At 46.5% G+C, this 27,664-nt stretch overlaps 1 long non-coding RNA gene across 1 annotated transcript in view; it reads left to right on the forward strand.

The window, feature by feature from the left end:
- Nucleotides 1-352: 352 nt before the first annotated feature.
- Nucleotides 353-27,664, forward strand: part of LOC135899036 (uncharacterized) — a 44,771-nt gene continuing 17,459 nt past the window's right edge. Inside the window, exons 1-2 of the long non-coding RNA XR_010563499.2 lie at nucleotides 353-462; nucleotides 1,217-1,394. This is a non-coding gene — a long non-coding RNA (uncharacterized lncRNA). The remainder of the gene's footprint in view (nucleotides 463-1,216; nucleotides 1,395-27,664) is intronic.

Below are 27,664 nucleotides of genomic sequence, written 5' to 3' on the forward strand. Positions count from 1 at the left end.
CTCAAATGTCAAGAGCACAACGTGCTCTGGAACCAATCTCTTTTTTAAACAATAACAACTCTCGGACTTGGTTTTATTGTTCAGTGCCGGATTCTTAAATCCTTGTGGTGGGTGTGACGTAAGCGTTCTCGCATACGTGTCCACTTTCAAAACTATCTTTTTAACTTGCAGTGTGCCGAGCACCGTAACGAACAATATGAGCTGGCAATCTTCCTCATTCTTCTCGCTCTATGTCTCACGTTTTCTATATATCTGAAGTGCTGTGGGCATTGTGTACACAGCGGCTTTTTCTACGGTCATAAGGTTTCCAATATGCGTTCCCCTAGCGAGGTCACAGCTGCGCTGCTCCTTCTCATTGTTAACATGAAGAGTCTGACGTGTGACGCCGAAACTACGGAAGATCCATCTCTGTATGATCGGAGAGCAGCTGGGTCGGAAGGACAAACTAGCCAATCGAATTCTGTGAGTTTTTGCATATTATTCAAAAATAAATCTGTTCAACTCGCTATCAACGTGCGGTTGTTTATCGTTATCGGCTTGTCAAGCTCTCGCATCCCTTCACCTAATTAGTTCAACCATAGGATTCAAGGACTGCAAGGCGGGTCCTTTAATCGGTGCAAAAAGACGAGCGCAGCAGTAATTTCCTATGATATCCCGCTTTTTGCAACGATACCAAAGCGCGGTACTGCAACGTTTTGCACTTCGCCCCAATGGGGATCTAACCCGGCACACGTAACTCGAAACCGCCGCCTGTTTTCTCTGCAGCATAAAGCCGCAGGTACTCACTCCCGGCAGTACACAAATCCCTGGGCATGGGTTGACGGAGCGCTGAGGAGATTGCGAAATAGTCGGCGTAGTTTCTTGGAGTAGCCGCCTGCACTGTGCGCGATGAGGCCTGAGGACGTAGAAAGCATTGTTGCCACCGCATTGGCCAATGTGACATCAGTTAGCCACTCTTTGAGTGTTTTCAAGTCATATGGGTCGTGTGCTCAACGTATATTTCAACGTCTGCTCACTGCGCGGGCAATGCAAGAGGGATCAGTGTGTAGCAAGTGCTCTTACCGCACTCTTCGGCTTAAACCCTCATAGCTTGAGTACGTGCTGCCATGCCTTCCACGCTGTGAAAAACTGTAGTAAGAAAAGCGACGTATGACTAAATCCTTGAATTTGTGTTAGCAGAGCAAAAATATATGTTGGCTTCCTTAATTTTTTTCAGACTAAAGCACAAGGCAAAGCTTGCATGAGCAGCGAGGAGTGCCAAAAAAATCTGTGCTGCCTGCGACAGCAGTCATCGAATACATGCCAGCCATTGGCTAAATTTTTGCAAAAGTGTTCGGTAGAACAGGTCAGAGGTGCCATTTACTCGGAGCACTGCCCCTGCAAGCCCGGGCAAGGTAAGAAACTTGATAGCAGAAGAATGTCACGTATGTACGATGCAGTATTGAACAATACATTTCTGTGCTGTGTCTCATAATTTTTTTTTCGCAGTGAAGAGAACGCTGCGGGGCTGTGGACAGAATTCCAGACAGCGTACTATAGCAGAATTTTGTCTTGTCTATATTAACTTTTCTATACCAATTGGGAAGAGATCTCGTTCCTTATCGCGTCTTTCTTGTGCCAGTTATTCCCGTCTTGTTTTTTTTAACCAGCGCAAGAATCTTCTCCGTCAAGTCAGCGCCGCATTCGGCAAAAAATTATTACCGGTTGTAAACTTCTGCCGCTAGAAAGAAAAAAAAAACGCAATATAGAAATATCCCGTCGGATCCATTTTAACACCACCAATTATATCGAAAGTACTTTCTCGCATTCTGGCCAGCTTACGTTGGTGCTTCTATATGCTTGCCTCCAAATTTGAACTTTTTTTCACATGGCGAAATACGAATTATGCTTGCAGCTAACTCACTTGGGGGGGGGGGGGGGGGGGGCTAATACCATGGCAGTGCCGGCTCCATATCAGATAACGTTCGCGTCATGAAATCGTAATTCCATCAGATGCCCTTTTAAGCCGACACATGACAAGACAGTACCGTTCTTTGCTGTTCACAGCATCTTTACGAACTCCACCACGACCGCTAGAACACCACCGAGAAACGCGAAGGCCTCCACGATATGTGCGACATGACTTCCGTAACACTCCCCTCCTCACTTGAGCACTTCTCTAAAGCAAGCAGAGAACGCCCCGAAGCTGATAGGTACGTTTGTTTGATAGGGGGACCGAAAAGTAAGCATGCTTAGCCGACTGATGGGTGACAGATTTATTTAAGTGTGTAATCAAACCGATGCACCCCTAGTCATGCAGTCCGTGCTGCGTTGAGATAGAACCATGCCATGATTTGCCCGAGAGCCCCTGTTGCTGGCTAATGCTAGACTGTGTTTTCGAGCAGTTATTGTATTTATAATAAACCTCATTGCATTTAGCGGTAGTGCTGGGATCACCCATCGTGTTCTGAAGCTGCGGAGTGGCACATTGGCCACTAGAGCGGAACTCTTTACCTGTCTATCTAGTGGACCTGTTCAATTCGTCTGCTGCTCAGTTCCCTATTGGCTGGGATGGGTCACGCGTCAGAAGGAGACAGACGCCTCCAGCCAATCAGCCCTTCACGAGCAGACGAAATGGGCATGCCCACTAGGTGCAAACGTGCAGAATATCGTCCCAGATCTTCCAAAACCATGACAGACGCAGCTGTCGTGCACACGGTGGCAACCCTTGTTATTTTCGCTGTGTACGCCGCTATCCTATGCTGACCATGTTCCCCGTCTCCCGCCTCCAATATTCAACTTCCCAGCCATTATCGCACAAACTCCTCCGGCATTTTTCTTCTTATTGGCCATGCCTTCAGCTAAACTTCCCGTTCCGAAGTCGTCCCCGCAGTCTTTTCGATCTGCGTTCAAGACGACGCACACCACATAATCGGCACATCTGCTTTATCTGTGGATTGCACGCCATGTTGTGCGCTTCTTTCAGCAGCGGGTCACTGCTACTCATGGTCCCTTCCATGCGCGTAGCTACTCGCCGAAATGCGCCGCCACTTCTGTATCTTCGCCTATGCCCTTCGACTCAGCTCGCCGCCAAGATGCTCTTCGTTTGCCTTCTGCTTATCATCGCTCGCTTTCATCTATGCGTCGTCGGCCCCTACTTCCAAGAGAAACTGATTAGTGCAGTTCTGGAAACAAGAACTGAAAGTGCTTCAATCTTCACAAGACCTTTATTTTCGCCACAAGAAAATATTTATGTATATGTTGAGGAACCGTAACACTAGGATTTGTCGATCACGTGGCCACCGTTTCCGTCATCAAGGAAAACATTTGCCGCAAGCTCAAGAAAGCTACTAGGTCACTTCCTGGCATAGTACTCTCAGCTACTAGCGTGCAGCGCATTCATCCATCAACCGTGTGCACGATCCTTGTGGTCATCCAAGACGTTGTATACATCATCGAGTTTTTTGTGCTGCCCTCCTGATTCCATGGCCTACTCCTGGGATGGGGCTCTCTGCCACGTCATAAAACTATCATCGATTATTCTCAACCGAAATTGACACTTTCGCCACACGGTGACTCGTTATGGGCCAGTGCTTGTAACAGTACAAGCAACATGTTTGTTGATACCGACACACATACCCTCGGAAACGTAAGCGCTTGTTGCCCTATCGCGCGCTGCCGAACTAGGCGCCACTGAAATATTTAACCCACGTGACGTGTTCGCTCAGCGCCAATACATTTTTTTTTCGTTTGTCGTCCTCAATGCTACCTCTGTGACCACAAAGATGCTGTTCTCCAGGTACTATCCGTATGCCATGCTTTCACATAGTGGAGCAACCTGAGAACATGTTCTAGCTGTCAACGGCCCTGAAGATATTGATGCCCCCGATGACTCCGCCCATTGCCACGTTAATGCCATCCCATCTGTCCTTAACCCATCGCCTCCAGCCATGCTCAATTGAGCCATCGACACTGATCTTTCTCCTGCTCATCGCGTCCAACTTGTAGCTCTCTTTTCAAAGTTTTTTGCTTCCCTTGACTGTCATCCGTCATCATAGGATCGCCTGAATACTGTCTATGGTAACATCGACACTGGTCTGCATGTCCCTTTGGAACATCGCCTTTATCACGTTTCAGCGTAAGAGCACCGAATTATCACAAAAAAAATGGACGACACCCGCATCGTGGAGTCATTCAAACTTCCCAAAGCCCTGACCGCTACACGTGGTGCTTGTGCGAAAAAAAAACAGCTCCATACAATTTTGTGCTGATTATGGCCCTATAAACAAAATTACAAGGAAGGGCGTTCACACGCTACATCAGATCAATGGCGTTCTTGACTGTTTGCAACGCGCAGAGTACTTAACATTATTGCACCTGCGTTTCGGCTATTGGCAGGTTCTAATGAGTCAACCTGAGCGCCATAAAACGGCGTTTATGGCACCAAGTCGCCTCTACGAGTTTAACGTCGCCATTCGGGCTTTGCAGTGGGCTCGCTACCTTGGAGTGCATGTTCGATACCAAATACCGCGCCCCCAAATGGAAGACGTGCTTATGTTTCTTTGATGATATACTTATATTCTCAGTGGATTTTCCGACACACCTTTCTTCTCTGCACAATAGTCTTACCTGTCTCACTTCCATCGACCTACAACTAAACGTCCCGATTCCACTTTGCTACTCCAAAATTAACAATGTGCGGTCGCGTTGTTTCTAAAGACAGCATCAGTGCCGATCCCGACAAGCTTCGCGCAGTCACAGAGTATCCCAAACCAATATACATCAAGGTCATCCGAAATTTGATAGGTTTGTGTTCCTATTTTTGTCGTTTCATGCGCATATATTCGACCATCATCGCACATTTGACAAATCTGCTCGCGGTCAGCAACGGCATTTCCACCAGGTCATTTGTATGCAATGAAGCCTTTGTTCAGTTGCTTCGCTTGTTGCTCTGTCAGAAATTTTTCAACATTATGACCGAACAGCGTCCACGATAGTTCACACCAAATACGAGTGGCATTGACCTTGGTACTGCCTTGGCGCAACGGAAAGCCGCCTATGATAAATACGCCGTCCCTTATTCGAGCCGCACCTTAAAAAAGGCATGTTTGAATTAGTCAAATTAGCCGAAGGGAACGAGTGTCTAGAAATCCTCTCGGCATTGGGCAGCTTTCGTCCTCAAAGTTATGGCCGTCCTTTTGACATCGTAACTGACCACAATGCCCTTGGCTGGCTCTGTTCCTTGAAAAACTCATCGGAATGCCTCGGCCGTTGGGGGCTTCACCTCCAAAGCTGATGTTCGTGTCGCTTACCACACCGTTCCAAAGCGCTCTGACGCAGAGCCGCTCTCGCGTTCCCAATAACACCTGATGTTACTTTTCTGTCAGCTTCCTCGACTATCATATCGCGACGGACAGCCATTGATGCGCTTTCCCAGCAGCACCAGGACCCATCGGTCGCCCTCCCTCATGACTTTAATGTATCATTTTGCCACTCCATATGTCGTTCATTCGACACGGGTGCTACTCCGCCAAGCAACGCAACTTTCTGTGGGAGACAGTATCCTCTGCCACTACAGCTATAAGACCGACGGTCAGAATTAACTACTGTAAATCCTGTGTCATTTGCGCTCCGATGTCTGCACGTATTTCCGGGCCAATCCGCAATGTGCTTATGGTGGTGTCCTAAAAGCCTACACGCGGCTGCGTCAGAGGTATTACTGGCACGGAATGTATCGTTTTGTTCAGAAATATGTCCGGTCGTGCAACACCTGTCAACAAACCAAACCCTCATCACAACGTCGTGCTGGCCCATTGCAGCTGTTACCGTGCTCAACTAGACTGTTTGACAGCATGCTGGTCGACCTTTATGGTCCGCTCCTATGCCGCGGGTATGGAAACCGATGGACAAATGTTGGCCTCGATCATATGACACGCTACGTCGAGACGGTGACCCTTCCCGCCGCGACCACTCACGAAGTCTCTGTTGTTATTCTTCGCAATTTCGTTCTTTGTCACGGTGCTTCTCCAGAACTAGTAATAGGGACCATGTATTCATGTCAGATGTTATCCAAACCATTCTCGCCGAGTACCAAATCATTCACAGGAAATTGACATAAACGAATGGCCTCGCTAAGATATTAAATCGCACATTCGGCGACGTGTTGTGGGTGTATTTGGTCCAACCGCACCAAATGGGGCACCATATTCCTGTTTGTTACCTTCACCTACAACACCGTGGCGCAAGTGGCTACAGGCTTCCCCCCCCCCCTTTTCCATTTATACGGATGTGAGCATTGACGTCTGTTGGATACATTGCTGCCCTGCGGACATGAGGCTCCCAAATGCACTATCGGAATTCGCCCGGTAGGCTGAAGATTGTCGTGAGCTGGTCCATTTACCACGCTATAAGACACCATGCTCTTATATCATACTCTTACATCATGCTCTTACATCATGCTCTTACACCATGGCCTTACATTAAGGACTAAAGACATCAGAAGGCACGGCATGACGTGAGTCATCAGCCTGCAGCCATGTTCGCTACCGGTTATCTTGTTTCACTCAAGGTACCACCTCATGCTCCTGGCCCCTCTGCTAAACCTCGTGCGTGATATCATGGTCCGTACCATTTAATCGATGCAAGATCGCCTGTAAACTACATCGTTGCGGCCCTCACAAATTCGCCAGATCGGCGTCGTCATAGGCGCGAGCGTACTCATATTAGCCGCCTGAAGTCCTGCTACGACCCCCTCGTCTGGCCTTCGCCCTATGTATCCAGGATGGCTCCCCTTCGCCACCGGGACGAATTTAATGAAGCAGACAGTGTTGCAGACAGGCAGACATGCAGCTGTGTTGTCAGCGGCGCGTTGATAAAGAAGATCCATGCCATGATCGGCGCGAGAGCCCATCTTTCTGTCTAAGAAATATTGTGCCTTCGGGCTGGTATCGTTTTCAAATAAACCTCATTACAAGGGGCATAACTGACAACTCGCAAGTTTGCCTAATGGCACTTACTGGACGCATCGTACCTTTTCACTTTATTCTAATTGAATTGATCTAGACAAGGGAAACGGTTGCTATCATTAGGTCAGCTTCACTCCCTACTGCGCGTTATCAAGACCAAACTACTGACTTTCTATTTCGGAACGATGAGTGACTTCTTACGTATAGGGACACAGCTTTCGGGCGACCATGCTCCTATTGTAATTACGCCAGCTGTAGCTTCACCTTCACGGCCCACTTGCTAATTATTTAAAACAATGTGCCGCGTCCGAGTTAGGTGCTTTTTCAAAAAGAATTGAAGCAGAAGTCATAACCGCTAGGAGACGCCAAGGAATCAAAACTGTTCATTGCCCGACGGTGCTGCAAAACATTACGTGCCCCGACCAGGACACCAAACTCTCAACTTGTTAAAAAATTGTGCTTGACTATTATGTCGTGCATTAAAGACCAGTAGAAATACGACAAGAAAAACACTATTGTTCACATCCAATTCCTTCAGTGTTCAAATTTCATACAGGCGCTTCAACACGCCAGGTAATCCAGTGCACAAAAAGTCCTGTCACTGAATTTATTGCTTTGACTTGATCTTGTAAATTGAATCAATTGTCCTTTGTTCGAGTTCTTGAACTTTGCTCCATTGCCTTCTACTAGCAGTTGCTTGTGTTACTATAAGGTCTGCCGGTCATGTCCTTTCTTTAATTTTAATTCTGATGAAAAAATGATGTATTTTATTACCTTAGTGCCGCGGACCAAGGTATGTCTCTTACTTTACCAAGGAAGATTGTCTTCACCAATCGGTTTAGAAGTCAGAAGTGCTTCTGTACGTGTTGCCTAATTCCAATTTTAGTCACATCTATAAGACAAATTGCGGCTGCTAAAGTTATAACTGTAGTGGCAGACTGTGGGTGAAAACCTTGGTGTCTCTCGCTTTGATTTGGATTTTTAAACATTTGAGAACTGAACAGCGCGCAAAGCTAGCCAAGTGCAGATATTTCTCTCCCTCACCCCTATAAACCATGGCTTTCAAATTTCGCCACCCGGTTTTCACGGAAGTCGTTGGAATTGTAAAGAACTATCTTAGCTCTCGTCGGCAAGTGAAATGCACAAGAAGCACTCAAGTATGGTCAGTTTAGTAAGTCGGCTGTGCCAACACCACACTGTACCGTGAACGGTAACTAGTAAGGAATAATTCGTGCACCGGTGCAGCTAGACCCAACATTTCTTCCTTCGGGTACATGTGTCATAGAATGTGCCACTCCCACTCCGGCAGTTCATCTCTCAGTGTGTTTATGCGCGTCCTGTGCCAGAAATGCAGTGTCTGTGCTTGCGGGAATGTCGCTGCTCGAATCAGGGGGGCCGATGGCATTCGGGGTTGAACTGCGCATGCGGTCTGGTGTTCAGATATTTCTTTCCTCGGTAAGTTCTGCTGATGTGGTATGGTTGAAGTTCTCGCGGCACCCAGACTTGTTATAAGTGGGGAAGAGAAATGCTGCAGGCAACGGGGACGAAAGGGAACTTAGTCGAACAAATGGTCAGCCCAGACAAACCGCTGGATGTGAGAATGGTACGGTCTATAAGATATGCTCGAAAAATCAAAATCAAAATCATGTTTATTTTTCCAAAGAACTTTGGAAGGAGGCCCGAACAAAAAGTGGAAGCTAGTCCACTTGACGGGGGTTCGGGCCCCCTTTTACAAGGCACAGCGAAAGTGACAAGTTGACAAATAAACAATATAATCAATTATACATAACAAGATAATAACCAGTTTACAGCACAGGCGCACAGGCAATAGCACAGGCGTACAAATGAAAAGAAAACAATCTGATCAACATATAAGTGAATTTTACATTTTCTTATAAAGTTGTTATTCGACATATGCAAAAAAGTTGCGGAGCCTTGTTCTGTTAGTATTTTTTTATCGTTAATGTCTGTTTGTGTAGATAATTTATTAGCATAGGAAGAGAACAGCGAAGCATTTGCTCCCCATAGGATGTTCTCGCAAATGGTATTTGCCAGGGTTCTGTGCTACGAGTGTCATGTATCGGCGTTCGAATTGTCAGGTCTGCAAGGGAAGCTAATAAATTTCCAGGATTGTTGATGCTTTGTTTATATCTTATCGCCAGATGATACGAGTAAAGATTGTGAGTAGAAACTAAATTAAAACGATGAAAAAGTGGTTTAGTATGAGCGTGGTAACCTGCATTGGCTATATGTCGAAGAGCTTTCTTTTGGAGTACGAATATGCGATTTAAGTTCGTTGTTGTGGTTTTCCCCCAGACAAGGATACAGTAATTAAGATGAGAAAGGAACAGAGCATTGTAATTTTTTAGTTTAACCTCTTGTGGTAAAAAGAATCGAAACTTTGCTAAAATACCAACAGACTTTGCAATACGGGTAATAACGTGATTGATGTGCAGATCCCAGGACATGTTTTTATGAAAATGGACACCAAGTGCCTTAACAGAGTCGACAACTTCTACAATGTCATTACCGAGGAGAAGAGAACCTTCTAGCACAGCACGTGATTGTTTGGGTGAAAACAGGATTGCCTTTGTTTTATTGACGTTTATTTCCAATGAATTTAGCTTGCTCCAGGAGTTCAATTTGTCAAGGCAATCGTTTATATCGAGGTGAAGTGTCGTAGTGTTAGAGTTTCGGAACAGTAGTGTCGTGTCATCCGCATAAATAACAAATGTCGGTTTCAAGCTTATCTTAATTATGTCGTTAATGTAAAAGTTAAATAGAAGGGGAGCAAGGATGCTCCCTTGGGGAACACCAGCATTCACATTTTTAAATGAGGAAAGAGAATCACCTATCACTACGGCTTGCTTACGAAATTTTAGGTAAGAGGTTAGTAGTCGTAGGGGTGTGCCTCGTATACCATACAGCTCGAGTTTTTTTTGGCAACGTTATGTGGTTCAGGCGATCGAAGGCCTTTGAAAAATCTATATATATACCAGCTATAAATTCCTTCTCTTCAAAAGCTTTTAAAATTATTTCCTTTTGGTTTAATAAAGCGAGTTCTGCTGATCTGCCCTTACGAAAGCCGTATTGAGCGTTAGTTATTAAGTCGAAGTTGGAGGCGAAATTTTCGATTCTACCATGTATTATTTTTTCTAGTGCTTTTGAGAACACTGGAAGAATGGAAATAGGGCGATAGTTAGAAAACTGGTTTTTATCCCCTCCTTTGTGAATAACAATTACTTTAGAGAGCTTCATCCGCTCGGGGAAATTTCCAGTACTAATTGCTTGGTTATAAATATGTGCGAGTGGTGCTGCAATTATATCAATGGTGTACTTAACAGGTTTTAATTGTAGGTTATCCAGATCGCAGACATTACTATTTTTGAACAGGTTAAATGTCATTTTAACCTCATGCGCACTCGTAGGGTTCAGATATATACTATTTTTATTACTCTGGAGTTGATTAACAGCCTCAGGATAGTGGGACGTGTTCACTAGATTGGCAAAAAAATCATTGAATGCTTCAGCCAATTGGCCGCCCTTTAAAACCAGACCATTTACGCTTATCTCTTGAGCACTTTGAGCCGCAGGTGAACGATTCAATAATTCATTTATCCTTTTCCATACTACATCTGCCTTTGCATTACGGTCCAAATTAAAAGATGTAAATAGGTATTCCCTTTTCGCATTACGAAGAAAGGCGGTTGTATTGTTTCTATGTTGCCTAAATTGTTCCCAGTCATCAGGGTTTCTCGTGGATAAGAACTTTCTATAAAGTTTGTCTTTCTTTTTTATCAGTTTAAGGCAGAAGTTCGAAATCCAAGGTTTCCGCGATCGGCTGGATTTTTTTATAGTAATTAAAGGAAAAGACTCATGGTAGGCTTCTTTAAACAAACGTAAGAATGTATCGTACGCTTCATCAACTGTATCTGCGTGATATATAGGGTCCCAATCTATCCTTTTTAACTTAGAGCGAAATGTTTCAAGCGTGATTCGATTAATGTTTTGAATTTTCCGATTATCTGAATGTTGTGTGGCAATCTTATGGTGCGGCGACCTAATAAGCAGAAATATAGGTAAGTGATCGCCAATATGGGAGGCGAGAACACCACCTATATTATCATGCGGTGCTAAATTGGTAATGAATAGATCGATTAATGTGCTTGTGGCCGATGTAATGCGTGTTGCCGTGTTAACCGTGCAGTGAAAACCATTCGAATCTAAAAGCGTCTGGAACGTGTGCCGCGGGATGGATGCGTCCAACATATTAATATTAAAATCTCCGCCAAGGACAAGTGTCAGTTCATTTTGGTTTGCATACATGAGCAGATCTTCAAGGTAGGCAAAGAAATTGAGTAAATTCCCATCAGGCGGGCGGTACATGACAGCAAACATATGATCATTGGATCGGACAACAAGACTCTCTACGTCATTCGTCATTAACGAATAGTTTTCCAATAAATCGCATCTGACACTTTTCACATACATAAGCAACCCACCACCATTTCGGTTACTTCTGTTTTTCGAAAAACTGCTGTAATTTTCATGTTTTGGAGTGTCACTTTCTGAAGTAAGCCATGTTTCGGTTAGGAATATGAAGTCAAACTTAAAATTGAAAGAGTTTAACAGAATACCTAACTGATCTTCCTTGTTCCGTAGCGACCTTACATTCAAGTGGAAACATGTGAATCCTTTAATATTTTCTAATACAAATAATTTATTTACGTCATCGGGTGTAACGGCCATTCCTTTGTGAACCGAGCAAAGAAATGCAGTTATGTAGGCTTACTGAATCTTATCAATGTCCTGTGCACATGTCACTCGGACAACTCGGGAGTCTTCATCTTTACGCGCGAAAATATGACCATTTTTGACCCACACGAACTTCCAGTTTGACACTCTCTTTTTCTCAATGGCCATGCCCAAGAGCCGCCTCAATGGTGGACACAAATGTTCGTTCACAAAAATGGGTTCATTGGAGGAGTGGCCAAGGTCATGCATGGTAAGCCTAGTCTTTTTCGCCTTTTGAAGAAATGCGTCACGCTTGCAACGGCTCTTAAACCGCACGACAATGTTAGATGGCGCCTGATCGTTGCGAGTTTTCACCCTGTGCACGACTTCAATATCATCCGGTTCAACCTTATGCTGAAGCGATGTTCCAATCTGGCACACTGTCTGTACAAGGTCTTCACTTTTGCTCTCCTGCACTCCCTTTATTTCGACGTTGCAGTTCCGGGAGTATTGCTCATTAGCTGTAATCCTGAGCTCTTGCTCCTCTAGTTCCTTCTTAATTTTAGTGCATTCGGTCATGAGAGTGTCATTGGCTTTCTTTAACTCCTGGTTTTCTTTTTGAAGGGTTTCATTCTTTTTCAAGACCTCTTCAAACCTCGCGTTGAAATTGTCAAGGCTTTTCTCAAACTCGCGAAGTTCTTTTCGTACATCGCGTTCAAGCTTACTCTTGAATTCCTTCATTTCCCTTCGGTACTCCTCTCTTATTTCTTCAAAACGCGAAGTCATGGTGTTTCACATACAGCACCGGGCAAACACGATAGAAATTATTGGCAGCAGCGAGTACGACAGGGAAAGAAACAGATTCGGACAAGCTTTGAACTATGAAAACCAACTAACCTGGAGGGCGAAAAAGTAGACACACGCTTAATTCTGCGCTCTCTCCTGTCGTCTCGCTGCAGCCAAGTGACCGCTTCCAACGACGACTACGGCTTTTGTAGCCTCAAGTGGCTCCCGCGCAGACGCAGAAGCGTTGAGTAAAGGCACACGCCCCCCGCCAAGGCAGCGACGGTAGCTCGTTGTGAAGTTCAGCGCAGTCGCAGGTCACAGTGGTCCACGGCTGGATTGCGTTCCGGGCTTCTCTGGAGGGCGAAAAAGTAGACACACGCTTAAAGGCCAGAATACATGGAGCGAATATGCGACGAATAGTCGGCGTTCGACGCCCGGCGGCGTACGCGCGACGCGCGGCGGCGGAGAAATCGTCGTTCGCCGCCGATCCAGCTGGCGCAGAAAAGTTCGTCGGGCGTCGGCGATACCGGAAGCGGCAAACGAGCGGCGCCCCAAAGCGAGCCAATCAGGTCTCACTATCCGCCCCGACTTCCGACCTGGCTTCCCCGCTTGTCCGTGTATCCCGATCCCGCTCTATCGTTCACGCTGGTCTCCCGCTTTTCGTGTTCGTGGTATCCAAAGAGGCGCGGCTGGAATTTAACGACAAATTAATTTCGGCTGTTCAGAAGCGTGCCATCCTGTGGGACATTTCTAAACAAAATTTTACGCGTTTTTAGAGTGTTCCGCAATTCAAAAGCAAGAATAGTTGTCGTTAAAGTTTTTTTTTTTTTGTCATGTGTTTCACTACAGCGCTTTTGCCTCATCTAGCCACACTGATAACAACGCAGCGGCTCACCGGCGGCGGCCGCCGTGTCTTCGCTCCATGTAGCGCAGCCCGACGAACATACGGTGTCGCGCCGCGGCTGATTTTCCGCCGCCCGAACATCGTCGTGAAAGTTCGCTCCATGTATTCTGGCCTTAATTCTGCGCTCTCTCCTGTCGTCTCGCTGCAGCCAAGTGACCGCTTCCAACGACGACTACGGATTTTGTAGCCTCAGGTGGCTCCCGCGCAGACGCAGAAGCGTTGAGTAAAGGCACACGCCCCCCGCCAAGGCAGCGACGGTAGCTCGTTGTGAAGTTCAGCGCAGTCGCAGGTCACAGTGGTCCACGGCTGGATTGCGTTCCGGGCTTCTCTGGAGGGCAAAAAGTAGACACACGCTTAATTCTGCGCTCTCTCCTGTCGTCTCGCTGCAGCCAAGTCACTCGGCAAAATTAAATCTCGATTGCACCGGAAAGCGCGCATAGACTATTCGTTACTAGTTACCGTTCGCAATGCACAACCAAGTTTGGCGTTGGCTCACACACGCTCCATAAGTTCAGATACGCGCTCCCTTATTCATGAAGTTACGATGGCACGTTCGGCTGAGGAAATTGCTTTCGCATCCTGTACACTTTCTTTCCTATGCAAGACACGCAAGAGAAGCGCTACGGGGCCAGATGTCAGCAACAAGTCCTCCTAATCGCGTGACAATGCCCCGCCGATCTGCCGCTACCCCAACGCAGAGTTTTTGCGAAACTTGTTCAGGAACGTGGCGAATGTTCAGACCGAAGAAATTGCAAATTCGTGAATCTGCACTTTACGAATCATGTTGGTGGGATTTGTAAAAGCCGTAATAGTGAAACATGAAATGAAATTTATTTCATATATTCTGCCGATCCCAGCATGGTGCAGGGTGTAGCAGTGATAGGCAGGGTAAAATGCAGTGATCATAGGTTAGTGAAGGCTAGGATTCGCCTTTATTAGAGCAGCGAAAGAATAAAATTGGTCAAGAAAAAAGAGAAAAATTTAGAGGCAGTAAGGGTAAAAGCAGACAAATTTAGGCTGGCACTTGCAAAAAAATACGCAGCCTCAGAACGGCGAGATGGTGATGACATAGACGTAATGAATGAAACAGCAACGAGGCCGGTTTCAGAAGAAGCAATTGAAGTGGGAGGCAAGGCACCAAGGAAACCAGTAAGCAGTAAGCAAGGGGACGATAAGTGTCAAATAGAGACCGCAAAAAGGAAGCGGCGTCCTAGGGCTCATCACGTGCGAAAAAAAATTGACTATCTTTGCTTTTTACTCGCCTAGCACAAGTTCACTAAGAATGGAAAAATAATTTCGGCGTAACTACACTGAACTGTTTCCTACAATATGGTGTCCTTCATTTCGCCCGTAGGCTGCTCAATTTTGATAAATTGCACGAGCTTGTTCAATTGTGTTTCTGCGAGAAATATTCTTTTTACTTTTTTCTGGGCAGATGTTTATATACAATGACATATTGCAGGAGCGCAGGGAAATACAATGCCACTCTTGCATGGCAGTTGGAGCGAGCGTCGTTTCTTGCCGTTATTATTAGAGAAAGGCTGCATTGGCTAAAAAAATCGCCCGATATTCTCTCAGCTGTCGTATATACGTATGGCAGATTAAACCTTGTTTATTTTTCTAACAAATTTCAATTTCTCAGTAATGTTTGCTTATCAACGCACCGTTTCCTTCATTTTCTGATATGATTTAATTTTTATTGAAACTATTAAAACCAGATTTGGCTTCGTGTACTCCGGCGTACCGTAGTCAGAATCACAGTCAATCTATTTTGTCGACCATGTTCATCTTTAAAAGCTGCCTTTCTCGCTATACTAACTAGACAGGCACAGCTCTTCATGATTAAAAAGAATGAACGCGCCCATTTTGATAACAAGGATGAAGCGAAATGCATAGCCACCAACACGGCTACCATACTGGCATTAACGGAACAAACAACCAAAAAAAAAAACGGTATAGCAAGTACCGACATGAATTCTTGTGGCCAGCGTTTTTTGGCAGCTCTTGACTATGGTATGTAATTACGCTAGCCGGATCTTAGTTCTCCTCTAAAATCTTCTGCACGTTGTTGCATAGGACTCTCCAAAAATTATTATTGCCGTTAGTTGTATTGCGTTTGCGCGTTTGAGGCGCAAATGCCGCAACTCGCTTAACACAAGTGACCGCCACTGTCGCACTGCAGTCTTGCGTTTGCCAGGAGCAGTGAACCGCAATTATACCCATGTCATGCTCGGCAATTGTTTCATAGTAAAAAAGGACAAATTTAGACCGCATATCTGTACAACAAAGCTGGGGAGCAAACTCATAAGAATTTCAGAGCAAAAAGCCTCGCAACTGAATAAAAATTTGTCCATGTTCACAGATAAAACGGAGGACTGACGCTTTTCCAGGGTGCTTGCTACTGCGTGAGCTAACAGTAACTTTCATATGGTCGAAGGAGCGCGCTGCAAAGACGCTGACGCCATGCTTCATTCTCGACAGAAATCATTTCGTTTTTCTCCACAGCGAAGTTTTCTTTTTGAGAAAGCGCTTTCTAGAATGAAACTTTCTTACAAAACTGTGTGGATTTCCTTTGTAGGTTGGGACTATATTTGGAATAAGGACAATTTCTCGTGCTATTGATTCTTCCCTACCGTTGTGGGCGTCCGAAGAAATTATTTGCCACAACTTCCCAGCATGTAAATTAGGATTTGTACGCTGCTGCCTTCGCCAAGAAACTGCACAAACATTCAGCAAAAAGTGCATCTTGAAAGAGGCTTTCTAATGTGAGTGGGCTTTTACCTCACACGGCGCCAGCACGTGGCCACATTCCTGTCAAATCTTCATATAATGCGAAAACGTTAACCCACGCGCACGTTCTTGTGCCTATCTACAGTAGGCAACCATCACGCGGCCCCGGCTTCTCGGAAACGGCAATTCCGGACCGACCCCATCTGCGATATCCGCTGCCACCACTTCATCGCAACCATAACTTCATCTTCATTTTTCTTAGGTTTGTTCGTGTTTTAACCTAATTTTCTATAATGTAGTAAACGAGTAGAAAGAAGTTAACCGAGGGGGGCAATTTTTATTAGTCAATCATAAGACGCCAACAAACACTGACACCAAGGACAACATAGGGGAAATTGCTTGTGCTGAATAAATGAAATAAAGAAACGAGAAATTACCGTAGATATAAAGTGGATGAAGAAACAACTTGCCGCAGATGGGGAACGATACCACAACCATCACATTTCGCGTGCGATGCTCTGCCGATTGAGTTACCTCGGCGCCGTCTCCACATCTACTTTCTTGAGTATTTATGTTTCCTAGAAGAACCCTGGGAGTGTTAGCCAGTGCCACCATTACAGACCTTGGCGGCGGATGCGGAACATCCTTTTTGCCATGGTGTCACGAGAACGTGATCTTTTTTTGGGGGGGAATGTAGGCGGTCAATAAACCCGCACATGCTACCTGAACGCATCAGGAATGCCTTTAGAGTTTTCTGTCATCTGACCACTGTGGTGTATTTGAAATGAATATCATTGATGGTTATCCCGTTTTCTTATGGAAATTTATGCATGATTGTGCTGTCATGTTTGCAATATCCGTCCTAAACAAGATGAATTTGTTGAACGTATAGCGGACATTACCTGGTCTTTCGTTGAAATGTATACCGACGCTAACGTAGCATATTATTAATCTTTCCTCTTATTAAAAACTGCCTTTTCGAGTCTTCTAAAAGTGTTCAATGTCAGAAAAGTCATCCAGTTTTCCCCAACCCGTCACTAAAGAACAGCCTTTTACTGTGCATGAGCAAGAATGACAACATTTACGAGCAAGTAAAGGACCGTCCTAATAACATTAGATTGAAATTCCTATATTTTTTGCTCTGGCATATTTAATAGGCTATTGAAAGCAGATAAACGGTATATTATGAAGCAGAGGTAACGCGTGCTGCTTATAACTCTAAAGAACAATGGAAAAAAAATCAACTCCTTATTAAACCATAATAGGTCCAAAGTTACCCTCACTGAATTTCAGTCCTCAGGCCGGATCTTCGATCAGCCTTTTGGCACTGCAACTGAGTTCAATTCATCCTTTTGCACTCAAGCCCCTGGTCCTCCTGTGACTATTGACCGATATTTGACGCATTCTTCACACTCTTTCTACATCTCTAAAAATTATTTAAATTATGGGGTTTTACGTGCCAAATCCACTTTCTGATTATGAGGCACGCCGTAGTGGAGGACTCCGGAAATTTCGACCACCTGGGGTTCTTTGACGTGCACCTAACTCTAAGTACACGGGTGTTTTCGCATTTCGCCCCCATCGAAACGTGGCCGTCGTGGCCGTTTCTACATCTCTCCCACCGGCATTAATGAAATAATGCACATTTTAAGCTAAACGTCACCATTTCTGGCCTTGATGAAATTCATGCAAATAAGAAAGAACTAATTGCTCACCACATTGTTGTCCCCCTTTCGCGCATTCACAGTTTAGTTATTAAAACTGGGTCATTTCCATCTTAATTAAGCAACGCTTGAGTTATTTACTTGTTTAAGAAAGGCAACAGATAATGCATGACCGAACTGCTCGGCGGATTGTGTCATTTTTTAGTGAAATAATTTAGAAGTGTATCGGGAAACGCCTAACTAAACAGTTATAAGAATCCTCCATTTTAATTCCCCATCAGTGCGGCTTTCAACGAACTCTTCTTGTGATCTTGATTTGCTCACTTTTACCGATAAGATAAAAAAGCTATTGATACTGGTAAATTTGCTGCAGCCTTATTCATTGATCTAACAAATGCTTTTTATTATATTGTTACGTAGGAAGACACCGACGAAAAGCTATTTACAAGTATATTTACAAGGCAATACGCCGCAGTTGACCAAGAGGCAACAGCCCGCGCTAGCTTCCAATCGTCGTCTTCGTCTTCTTCCTGCGCGGCTCTTCGTCAGTGGGAATACGACCCCGTAGCATTACCCCCGGCGGCAAAAGCGCCATCCCGGAGCGACTAAAGGCTGGACTCGGAAGCAGTGTAGTAGCTCTTGAGCCTACTGACGTGCACGACATCACTGGACGCCAGAGTAGATGACGAGGTTGAGCTCACAGGAGCAATTTCATAAGTCACAGGCGTCACCTGGCGAAGCACGCGGTAGGGCCCTGTGTATCGCGAAAGGAGCTTTTCGGAAAGTCCAACGTGACGACAGGGCGACCACAGGAGCACGAGTGCACCAGGCGAAAACTGTACGTCACGGTGGCGGGCGTTGTACTGACGCTGCTGCGTGGTTTGCGAGGCCGTCAGTCGAGCACGGGCAACCTGGCGTGCATGATCGGCGAGGGCGATGGCGTCGCGCGCATACTCGGTTGTTGAGGTCGCAGCAGGAGGAAGTACCGTGTCAAGGGGCAAGGTCGGTTCGCGACCGTAGAGTAGATAAAACGGAGAAAATCCGGCGGTGTCGTGCCGGGAAGAATTGTAAGCAAAGGTGACGTAAGGAAGGGCAACGTCCCAGTCGTGGTGGTCCTTCGAAACGTACTTGGACAGCATGTCGGTAAGGGTACGGTTTAAGCGCTCTGTCAGGCCATTGGTTTGAGGATGGTATGAGGTAGTCAGCTTGTGTTGAATAGAGCAGGAACGCACAATGTCGGCGATAACTTTCGAGAGGAAGTTACGACCGCGGTTAGTAAGCAGCTGTTGCGGGGCGCCATGCACTAAGATAATGTCACGCAAGAGAAAGTCCGCGACGTCAGTGGCGCAACTGGTAGGTAGAGCCCGCGTGATAGCGTATCGGGTGGCGTAATCAGTTGCGACGGCTACCCATTTGTTCTCAGAGGATGACGTGGGAAAAGGACCGAGGAGGTCTAATCCAACACGAAAAAACGGTTCCACAGGGACGGCGATCGGCTGGAGATGACCGGAAGGTAGCACCTGAGGCGTTTTCCGACGCTGGCAGGGATCACAGGCAGCAACATAGCGTCGGACGGAGCGAGCAAGACCAGGCCAATAGAAGCGGCGGCGGACGCGGTCGTACGTGCGGGTTACGCCAAGATGTCCTGCAGTGGGTGCGTCATGCATCTGAAAGAGCACAGTCTGTCGTAGATGTTGTGGCACGACAAGAAGAAGATCAGGGCCGTCAGGGAGGAAGCTCCTTCGGTACAGAATGCCGCCCTGGAGGACATATCGGCGAACGGATGCGTCGGTAGGTGCAGAGCGCAGACGCTCGATGAGTACTCGCAGCGATAGGTCTCGGTACTGCTCATCGGCGATGTTAGCGAAGGCAGACACAGAGAAAATGCCGTCGGCGGTACTACTGTCCGCGTCGTCAGGCTCGTCTACCGGGTAGCGAGACAGGCAGTCAGCGTCCTTGTGTAGTCGGCCAGATTTCTAGGTGACAGAGAACGAATATTCTTGGAGGCGTAAGGCCCAGCGACCAAGTCTTCCGGAAGGGTCTTTCAATGAGCGTAACCAACAAAGCGCGTGATGGTCTGTGATAACGGAAAAGGGTCGGCCATATAAGTATGGGCGGAACTTCGCAACCGCCCAAACTAGGGCCAGACACTCACGCTCAGTGATGGAATAGTTGCGCTCCGCGGGCGACAGGAGCCTGCTGGCGTAAGCGATAACACGGTCGTTGCCGCGCTGGCGTTGTGCCAGTACTGCGCCAATTCCGTGACCGCTGGCATCAGTACGGACTTCGGTAGGCGCAGAAGGATCAAAGTGGGCCAGAACGGGAGGCGTTGTGAGAAGATCGATGAGAAGCGAGAATGCAGAGGCCTCGTTATCGCCCCACTGGAAAGGGGCGTCTTTTTTCAAAAGCTCGGTTAGTGGTCGTGCTATGGCCGCGAAATTTTGGACGAAACGGCGGAAGTACGAGCAAAGGCCGATGAAGCTGCGCACATCCTTGACACACTTCGGAACAGGGAAGTGCGTAACAGCATGGATCTTGCCTGGGTCCGGTTGCACTCCGTTCGCGTCAACGAGATGTCCAAGGACGGTAATCTGGCGACGGCCGAATTGGCACTTCGATGCGTTGAGTTGCAGACCGGCTCGCCGAAAAACGTCCAGGACTGCTGAGAGGCGCTCGAGGTGCGTAGCGAATGTTGGAGAGAATACTATAACGTCGTCTAAGTAGCACAGGCACGTGGACCATTTGAAACCGTGAAGAAGGGAGTCCATCATGCGTTCAAAAGTGGCAGGAGCGTTACATAGGCCGAACGGCATCACCTTGAATTGATAAAGACCGTCGGGTGTTACAAAGGCAGTCTTCCCGCGGTCGAGATCGTCCACGGCAATCTGCCAATAGCCGGAGCGAAGGTCAATAGAGGAGAAATAGCGAGCACCGTGGAGGCAGTCAAGGGCGTCATCAATCCGAGGTAGGGGATACACGTCCTTTTTGGTAACCCTGTTAAGGTGCCGATAATCCACGCAAAAGCGCCATGAGCCATCCTTTTTTTTTTACCAGCACAACCGGTGACGCCCATGGACTACATGACGGTTCAATAATGTTCTTGGCAAGCATTTTGCGAACTTCGGTGTGAATCACTTGACGCTCAGCCGGTGATACTCGATACGGGCGGCGATGAATAGGAGGGTCATCTCCGGTATTAATGCGATGTTTAACAGCTGTTGTTTGGGCCAAACGACGATCGTTAAAGTCAAAAATATCTTGGTAGGAAATGAGAACGCGGTAGAGCGCACGAGCGTGCTCGGACGGCATGTCGGGTGCAATCATTTTCTGTAAGTCGGTGATGGTACAAGTCGCCGACTGCGATGGTAGAGGAGGATCGGTTGAATTGTCGTCTATTGAAATCGATGCTACAGAGTGATCCTCGAATGAGCAAAGTTGGGCCAGAGACATCCCGCGTGGCAGCACTTGTGTCGTCAAGGCAAAATTGACCACTGGCAGGCAGACGCAATTCGCCGTAATAGATAAAATAGTATGAGGTAGTGTGATCCCGTGTGTAAGGAGGACGTCTTGCATAGGAGCCGCGATGTAGTGGCCGTCGGGCACTGGCGGGGATGACACGAAGTCAACGTAAGTCAGTGCCGAAGGTGGCAAGCGGACGAAGTCGACGGAACTGAGGCGAGGAAGGTGTTCTTCAGCGGGATCCAGAACAGGCAGGTCGAGGCGGAGAGTACTGGCGGAGCAATCGATGAGAGCAGAATGTGCGGAGAGGAAGTCGAGGCCGAGGATGATGTCGTGGGGACAGTGAGCGATGACTGTGAATAGCACGGTAGTGGAGCGATCGGCGAAGGAGACGCGGGCGGCACACATACCAATTACGGGGGCTGTTCCGCCATCGGCGACACGGACAACAGGCGTCGAGGCGGGCGTGATTATTTTCCTCAGCCGGTTACGAAGATCCGCGCTCATTACCGACAAATGCGCCCCAGTGTCTATGAGAGCTGATACAGGAACACCGTCGACTTGCACGTCAAGAAGGTTCAGATGGGTGGGCAACGTCAGGAGAGGATTTGGCGGCGTAGGGAGCAATGCAGCGTCACCTCGAGGCGCTGCATCGTCTAGTTTTCCGGCTGGGAGCGGCGGCCGAAGGGAGTCGGCGAATAGGAACGACGGGGCTGGGGAGAGCGAGATTGTCGTCGTTGGGGCGAAGGTGAACGAGAATAGGGGCGGTTCGGCGCAGGAGAATCGGTGGCGGCATTATCTGAGCGGGCAGCATAGGGACGAGAAAGGCCACCTGGGGGGCGAGAGTAGGCAGTATATGTAGACTGGTTCAGGGAACTCCAGCGACTGCGGCAGTGCCGAGAAATGTGCCCAATTCGATGGCAGTGAAAACAAATTGGCTTGTCGTCTGCAGTGCGCCATTCAGAGGTGTTGCGGAAACGTGGAGGGTAAGAAGGTGCGGGACGGGGTGGAATCGAAGATGCCGGGTGGGGATCAGGGCGATGGGCCGAGCAGATGGTGTGAATACCCATGTTGGCGAACTCCTGGCGGACAACTGCCTGGATCAGGGAAACAGTGACTGCAGGTGCATTGGAGGGGCTGGAGTCGAACGCAGCCGGATAGGCGGCCTCGATCTCACGCCGGACAATCCTGGTAACATCGCCAGTGTTGTTGGGACGAGGAGCGTCGGCACAGGAAGATGTCGCTGGGGTGTTGGGCAGACGGGCAAACTGTTGGTCGATACGTCGGCTTTTAGCGAATTCCAGGCGGCGGCACTCTTTTATAACTGCATCCACCGTCGCGACGTTGTTAAACACGAGCAAGTTGAAGGCGTCATCGGCAATGCCTTTGAGGATGTGGGAGACCTTGTCGGACTCAGTCATGTGTGCGTCAACTTTGCGGCATAGAGCCAAGACGTCCTGAATGTACGTGACGTAGGGCTCCGTTGACGTCTGCACACGACCGGAAAGCGCCTTCTGCGCGGCAAGTTGGTGACCGTAGGGGTTGCCGAACAAGTCTCGAAGCTTTTGTTTAAGCGAATCCCAACTGGTCAGCTCATCTTCGTGCGTCCGATACCAAACCCGAGGTGTGCCACCGAGGTAAAAGACGACGTTGGCGAGCATGATAGTTGGGTCCCACCGGTTATTGCGGCTGACGTGTTCGTAAAGGCTGATCCAGTCCTCGACGTCTTCCCCATCTTTTGCCGAGAATACGCCAGGATCACGGGGAGCGGAGAGGGTGATGTAGGTCGTCGAAGTGGCAGCAGGTGTCGGAGCCGGTGGAGTCGGGTTGGCGTCGCCGGGAGCCATGAAGGTAGGCTCGACGGACCGTCCACTGCGAAGCTCCGTGACGAGGTACAGGGAACGTCCACCTCCACCAAATATGTTACGTAGGAAGACACCGACGAAAAGCTATTTACAAGTATATTTACAAGGCAATACGCCGCAGTTGACCAAGAGGCAACAGCCCGCGCTAGCTTCCAATCGTCGTCTTCGTCTTCTTCCTGCGCGGCTCTTCGTCAGTGGGAATACGACCCCGTAGCAATATTAATCACAACATTTTCACAGCTAAACTTTAAGCTGTTGGAATCGTTGGACGTGCTTTAACACTAATAGCTAGCTACCTGATTGGCAACAGGCTGTATAAATTTGTCCTTCACTATCAAATTTCATAACAACTCATAAAGGCGTTTCTTTAAGGATCAATACTCCACCCACTTTTATTTTCAAATCATATAAATAACCTTCCTCAGATTATTAACAACTTTGAACCTTTTCTCTATGCAGATGATACATCTATACTTGCTTCTGACAAATTTATCCACTCTTTGACTGTGAAACAGAACACAGACATAAATAACATTTCAACCGGGTGCCGATGTAACTCACTCCGAATTAATCCTTCAAAAACGATGTTCATAATGTTCCATTGAAATCACAAGGTTTGTTTACATTGATATCCAATCACACTTATAAGACATTCTCATTGCTCCCGGTGATGAATGGTCCCTCCTGGGAGTTATTCTTGATGTAACGTTAGGATATGGTAAACACGATGCGCACTTACAAAAACTCGCTTCTGGCATTAGAATCTTAGGGCATGTCACCACTTTAGCACTACAAACCTAATTTCACTACACTAAGCGTTTATTCACAGTCGCATTACTTATTGCAACGCGACATGGGGCAATACTTATTTAACATATTTATCACCTATGCAACGCATATCAAACCAAGTCCTTAGGATAATAACGTTCACCTTATATAACAGCAGTGTCTCTTGGTTGCTTCATAGTTTTGATATACTCTCAATTTCTAGTCTATTTAAATAGCAGCTCGCCATTATCCTGTTCAAGTTCAAGCCATCATCCTGTTCAAGCCCGTTTTTATGACCCGGCGGTGTTGGCGTAGATCTTGCGCTGCGGCTTCAGTTCATCTCAATGAGTGTTGTCGAAGGTGATAAACCAAGGTAACGCAAGTGGAAAAGAAACTTGAAGTTTAGGTTGCAAAATTTGCGAAATAGGCCGCAATAAGTCAGAATTTGCAGCTCTTCCATAACTTACTTCTTTGCCTGCCCGTTCCTTCTTCCCAGCAGGAGTTACCTTGTCTGTTATTACGCGTCAATATGTCGCACCCGAGTAGAAATTCAACAACATTCTAGGAGTTGTCTTTGTTCGTGTTGGCCATCCAACTTCTGGGTCATAGTCACTCTAAGAGATTGGTGGAATATTCCGAATAACGAAACCTGCTGGTGTTACAAACCTAGGGCAAGTAAGCCACTTTTACCATTTCATTCCGCACATACAAAGCTTGTGAAGAGGGGAATCGCGAAGATGTGTTTCAGCGAAGCACTGAAAAAATCATGCCAACACCTAATGTACGATAGCTTCGAACGGCAAGCCTCGCGTTTAAGCTGCGCTGGTTACCCGAGCCACGTGCTTGTGTCAGTCGCAGAAGGACTGCTTAAGAAGGCGCAGCAAAGCAGTTCGGAGCAGGTGCACGTGTCGAGCACTGACATGAACAAAGGAAAGGTTGCCGTCATCCCCTACATACATGGATTCTCCCATAGAATAAAGAAGATTGCTGGAAGGAGCGGCATTAACGTTGTGTTTTCGGCACCTAATAAATTGGTCAGCCTCTGTAAAACCACAAGGGCGGAAAGAATCCCACGTAGCGCATGTGAAAAGGAACATAAAAACAAATTCGTTGATTGCATCGCCGGCGTGGTATACCGTATTCCTCTCAGCTGTGGACAATCCTACATCGGTCAAACAGGTAGATGCATAAATGACAGGCTACGAGAACATAGTAACAAAGTTAACAACGTGGCCGCTGACGGCTTTCTTGCCATCCATTGCCAGAGATGCAAGTGCAAACCAAGATTTAAAGAAACAGTGATCATGAGTAGAAGCAGGTGTGAAATGACGCGCTTGATAACAGAAGCCAGGCACATATCAACATTCGGCGATGCATGCGTCAGTAAAACTTCCATTTCATTATCATCAAAAGAGCTGAATTATCTTTGTTCGCGTTGAACGTGTACATGTCTTTGAATATGTGAATCAAGAAACTGCCTACGTGTGGTTCCCAGTTTATATCTTTTGTTTATTTTTCCAAAAATGCTACACGTGGTGTATGACGGGTCGAGGGTGTATATATAGCGACGAGAACGAGAAATAAATCTGTTGTTGAAAGTAGCGCTGTGTGTGTCAGATGTGCCTTCTGTTGTCCTTGTCAAGCTTGCACTATAACAAAATAAGATGTACGAGACAAAGTCGTTCACCGTACTGCTTACTCCAAAAATATGTACTTTGCGAGCTTTATTGCTAGTTTTGCTTGGACCTTTGCAACAGCTAACGCCCCACTTTGTTCGACCGTATTTGCCTGCAGTAGACTGGATAATGTCTACGAAGTACCGTGCTGTCAGAGGAGTAAGGCATGTTCCGGAAGAACATACACGCTTAAGTGTGCAGGAGCATGCGATCCTCTGCCGACATTTTCATTTTATTTTTTAAAGATCTCCTTTACGAAAGGAACCTCAGGCGCCTTAGCGTTCAAAGAGGGAAGTCACCAGAACGACAAATGCAATGAACGAGTCTATCCCGGTACGGGAACGTAGAAAGAGCACGCGAATAAGCGGATGGCACTTATTGCCCAAAGACTTGTGATCAAGTAAGACGTGTACATTACACTTTATGCCGTAGAGACAGGCAGTTCATCACTGAGCGTTAAGCGCTAAAACATGTTTGTTCCATTTGTTTTTATTTTTATTTGTTGTCTCTGACGTCTTCTGTCCTCCTTCTATCGCTGTTCGCCCTGTGGTACTCAATACGAAACTCATGTACCAGTAATCGTGCATTTCTATCACTTAAATTCCCAATCATACATATGTTGCAGTACAGCGCGATCATAAAACTATTTTTGGTTTAGTTACCAGTCGTAGTAGATATCTGCAATATAAACAGCTAATAAACTTAGGAAGTGTGCACAAGAGCTCGTCACACTGCACAATTTCAGTTCATGTAGAGTAAAAATTTAGTACTCCTTATTATAATTAGAACATGGTTTTCGTTTTATTTTTTCCGTGAGTCTATTGAATATTTCGTGGTTGTCTTTTCCTGTTTGAATTTTACTCGTTCTTTTGCTTTAACCATTCAGAAATGGTTCAAATCTGTAAATAAAATTATGCGACAAATAGCTCTATCCTTGCGTTTCTCTTACGTAGGTGAATTGAATGCTTTCGTTATGCAAACTTGTTCCTTTCTAATGCCTTTAGAAACGAAATTTTAGTTCGTGTTTTCATGGTTATTGCTTTTCTTATTACCTACTGTTTTTCTTTTTACGTCTCCATGCAACTTAGTTTTTAGAACGGCTAATATGATAGGTGTTCAGTACCTTTTACTTCGTGGCATTCTTTCTGTACTTTCTTTTGTTTAGTGCACTTCAGTCGCGCATTGATGTAAATGAAATCTCCCATCCACTGTTTACACGAAGTTCAGAGAGTTTGCTTTTCCCGTTGCGTCTTCATGTTGCCAGCACTATTTCCATTCTTCTCAAAATTAGTCGTGAAATCGGCACGTAATTTGCGTGTGATGCGGCGGAGACAGCCCGTTTTCACAGATCTTTTCATTACCCCTTTTTAGGCACAGCAATGGTGGCCGACACACGGGATACTTCGGACACAGGCTGACGACCCGCTGTCACTAGCCACATTAGTTTGGCCAATGGCCAGCTGCTAGTGCTCAAAGAACATCCTTCATTACCATGAAACGCTTGTTTAATATGCAGATGCGTTGGAATAGTTATGGACTATATTGAAAAGGACCAGGCCAGAAGGACTTTTTGGCGGTGCCACTGGATGACTAGCGTGTTCAATGTTAAGCGTGACAGAGGAGCCTGAATACACGGACCCCTCACGCATGACGCGTTTAGGAGTTTTAGCAGTATCTACATGGCGTGTAGATGAATCGCTTTATTTCTAATCGCACTAACCTCAAGATTCCTCGTAAAATGGTTCCTCCCGAACTTTTCGGGAACCAATTCTATCAAAATATATACAAGCTACATCTGTCAGCTTAAACTGGAAGAAAGGCACCCTTCAAATAAAAGAACCTGTTGTTGCCTTGAAGAAAGTTTCTATAATAAAAATTCTCTTCGTAATGTTTTCCTGCCCGCAATATTTTTTTACATTCTGTCCTCCGGTTCTCTTTATTCATGTTTCTGTCCCTGTGCATATCATTGCGTCCTGCTCTGTCAGAGCAGCAATATTAGGCAAATAATCACGCCAGGTACTGGTGCGACGTAGTACTGCAACTGTCACCAGTAATATAACGCTAATCTAAATTTTCGTACATTGCTTTGTGCAGGGTACATAAATACAATTGCGTGAAAGAGTATGACACATGC

Source organism: Dermacentor albipictus, chromosome 7 (genome assembly GCF_038994185.2).
Source record: "Dermacentor albipictus isolate Rhodes 1998 colony chromosome 7, USDA_Dalb.pri_finalv2, whole genome shotgun sequence".
Classification (NCBI taxonomy): Eukaryota; Metazoa; Arthropoda; class Arachnida; order Ixodida; family Ixodidae; genus Dermacentor; species Dermacentor albipictus.